This window comes from Lolium perenne, chromosome 4, assembly GCF_019359855.2.
Source record: "Lolium perenne isolate Kyuss_39 chromosome 4, Kyuss_2.0, whole genome shotgun sequence".
Lineage (NCBI taxonomy): Eukaryota > Viridiplantae > Streptophyta > Magnoliopsida > Poales > Poaceae > Lolium > Lolium perenne.
In genome coordinates, this window is record NC_067247.2 from 256,655,319 (window position 1) to 256,658,973 (window position 3,655).

General features: G+C 45.4%; 1 long non-coding RNA gene across 1 annotated transcript; it reads left to right on the forward strand.

Moving 5' to 3' along the window:
* The first annotated feature begins 307 nt into the window (after positions 1 to 307).
* LOC127332182 (uncharacterized) lies at positions 308 to 2,273 on the forward strand. The gene is made up of 4 exons (XR_007870255.2): positions 308 to 623; positions 750 to 1,671; positions 1,811 to 1,867; positions 2,141 to 2,273. It is a non-coding gene; the product is annotated as an uncharacterized lncRNA (long non-coding RNA).
* The last annotated feature ends 1,382 nt before the right edge of the window (positions 2,274 to 3,655 follow it).

The following is a 3,655-nucleotide window of genomic DNA, read 5'->3' on the forward strand; positions in this document are numbered from 1 at the left end:
TAAACTATATCAAAGCTAACCCTCTTTGCTTTAACCATATGCATTTGAGTACTGTTTCCTAGCGATTCTGTCCAATCCGGTGTGGACACCTCCACATTTTTTACTGTAGATAGGCACTCTGATTCTATACATGATTTTGGTCATCCTTTTCTTTTCGTTGTACAAATCATGGTGACGGGAGATCTCCGGTGATTTCGGGCTGTTCCAACCGGTAGCATTTCCTTTTTAGTTTTGTTTTTCCTTTCCTCTACCTTTGATTTCCGGTTTTACTGGTTGTGGGGCAATGGTAGATGTTTCTTTCGTCGGGAGAGCGGCGGTCAAAGCGGTGGGACGGGTTCCGAGGACCTCCACAATCGGCAGCGCATATCCTCCCGCAGATACCGGTGTGCTCTCTTCTTCCTACCCCTGATTTGTCTCCTGCTTTCTGGAAGCATCTCGCCTTTCCTCTCCCTCTCTCTCCTTGATTCATCCGCGCGTCGCGCGCAAGATGCCAACACCAAAAGTTGGTTTCCTCGGCTGAGCCAGCTGCTAGGACAAGGCCGGCGGATATGGCCTGGATCGACGACGGCGAGCCCGTTGGGGCGTAGGAACTAGGAAGTGCACCTTCTCCAGCGTCAACGCGGGTAAGCTTTCCTCTTTTCTCTCTCTTTCTCGCTATATTGATTTCCTGCACCGACCCATTTGACCCATCTCCACCTCCACCATCCTCCTCACTCTCCGCCGTTTGATATAAATTTCCTTGGATGCAGATGCTCCCGGCCGCAATGGAGGATGCTCGCGCTGTTCCGCCCTCGACGCCGCACTTCGCAGCTTCAGCGCTGCTTGGGTCATGTGGGGGCGTGGGACAGAGGCTAGACGTCCTACTACCTCTCAGCTCCTTCTCGGAGGCGAGTTGTTCCTGGTGGCAAGCGGGCGGCGGCTCCGCGTGCTCCACGGCTGCATATCTGCGCGTTGTACAGACCCAAGTTGCGGCCGCGGATGAGCCATCGAGTCCGCATGATGCCGCAAGCGCTGTCGTTGTTGTCCAGGCGGTCCAAGCGCTGGGCCAAGCCTGCTGGCGCGGGGATAGAGGTGCGGGTTGCGCGGCGCCATGCCTACATGAGTGCGCACCATGCGGTGGCCGGCCGGCGCTATGGTCGTTGTCCAGGCGACCCAAACGCTGGGCCAAGCCTGCTGGACGCATGCCCGGACCCTGCTAGCAAAACGTCGGCCGCATCCGCAGTCTCGCCAATGAGATCGCGGACAACACCACGAGGGCGCCTGCCGGACCTGCAGATTCCCGCATAGTCAAGGCCCTGAGCCACCATGCCCTCGGTGACTGCATCCACGACGACTCCAACAACAGTCTTCGAGCCTGCTACCACGAATTGGTTGCTCAGTCCACAGCTTTTCTCCCAACTTCTGTACATCAGGCAGACGTGTTTGTTCAGATTTTCCTTCATTGCGATTTGTGCACACAACCTGTTTGTTGAAATGACTACATGCTATTCCTCTTATGCAATTGGAAAATACTTCTCCAGGTTAGATTGGAGGATTAATCATTTCATTCAAGGAGTTCTTTGTTGTTCATGAGGTCATTTTCCACTCGCCAATCGTCTCTGTTGAACCAGCTTGTGTTCTTTGTCACAGAGATCGGCTGCCCCAAGCTGATCATCCACGTCTCCAAACAAGGTAAGCATGTCCTCCCCCGAGTCTTCGTCTCGAACCATCAGCTGATCATGCGCCTCATGGTTTGTATATTTTCTTTACTACTATTTTTACCTTTAAATCTACACGTTATGCTTATATGGGGGTTTTCTCATTTTTTTAGTTGCTGACAAGAGACCATTCTACCTCTGAACTATTGCTGCAGCAAACCCAATTAAAGGTAACACTGGTCCTGGCCCCTGCATCAATAGATGCACACATCCCTTTATTAGAAAGTACCAAAAAATAACACTGGCACTTATATCTACAGAACAACACAAAGATTGTCTTAGGTTTTAACTAAACGTAGATGCCAGGAATAAGTTACTCCCTCCGGTTCAAAATAATTGCCCAAAAATAGATGTATCTAAAGTTCTAAACAGTCCAAAAGTATTCAGCACCTATAGATCAAGATTTTTTGATGGACTTTAACTCTTAACTCTTCTCCTTGCAGCAAATTAAACAACGAAGTATCATCTGCAGCAACAGACGAGGTTAGCCGAAGAAGTGAACAAGTATCCAGACTGGTGATCTATATATCAAGATATCTATTTTGTCAATGCCAGCCACCAAAATTCCATGTCAAATGTTATCTGCCTACCTGTCACTATAGGAAGTATGAACACTGCTGGCTGCTATAAAATTATCTATAAACACCACCAGTGTATTGGTACTATTAAGCACTTGAGTACCCCTGTGTAATTACTCCAACTGCCTGCCTTCGTTCATGCCAATTTAGTCATCTTGACTAATTAACAGCATTGCCACACATGCTTTACAACCACGATATCGCTCACGGGCGCGGCGTGCCGCCGCGCCTCACCTTCCTAGTTACAATCAAAGTCATTGACCTTCATCTTAATGATGGGCTCCCAACCATCCTCTAGCTTCCTAGGAATAGAAGCTTCGCGTTCTAGTTTCTCTTCTCTAGCTTTTATGAGAGCATTTGTAATATGTTTTGTGAAAGCCAAATTTATAGCACTAGCATTAGGGCTCTTAGCAAGTTTTTGTAAGAACTTTATAACTTCATAGATGTGGCAATCATCAAAATCCAAACCATTATGATCTAAAGCAATGGGATCATCATCCCCAATGTTGGAAAAAATTTCAGCAGTTTTATCACTGCAGTTTCATAGCTTTTAGCAGCTTGTGTAGTTTTTCGCGCTTTGCATTTGAAGTGGAAACATTGCTAACACCAATTCTTTTACCATTATTAGTAGGAGGTGCAGCAACATGTGGAGCATTAGCATTGCTAGTGGTGGTAATAGTCCAGACTTTAGCTATATTATCTTCTTTTTCATTTTCTTCTTTCTCCCACCTAGCACGCAATTCAGCCATCAATCTTATATTCTCATTAATTCTAACTTGGATGGCATTTGCTGTAGTAACAATTTTATTATTATGATTTTCATTAGGCATAACTTTCGATTTCAAAAGATCAACATCAGCAGCAAGACTATCGACTTTAGAAGCAAGTATATCAATTTTCCCAAGCTTTTCTTCAACAGATTTGTTAAAGGCAGTTTGTGTACTAATAAATTCCTTAAGCATGGCTTCAAGTCCAGGGGGTGTGTTCGTATTATTGTTGTAAGAATTCCCATAAGAATTACCATAGCCGTTGCCATTATTATAAGGATATGGCGCCTATAGTTGTTACTAGAATTGTTCCGGTAAGCATTGTTGTTGAAATTATTATTTTTAATATAGTTTACATCAACATGTTCTTCTTGGGCAACCAATGAAGCTAACAGAACATTATTAGGATCAACATTAGTCCTATCATTCACAAGCATAGACATAATAGCATCAATCTTATCACTCAAGGAAGAGGTTTCTTCGACAGAATTTACCTTCTTACCTTGTGGAGCTCTTTCCGTGTGCCATTCAGAGTAATTAATCATCATATTATCAAGAAGCTTTGTTGCCTCGCCAAGAGTGATGGACATAAAGGTACCTCCAGCAGTTGAAT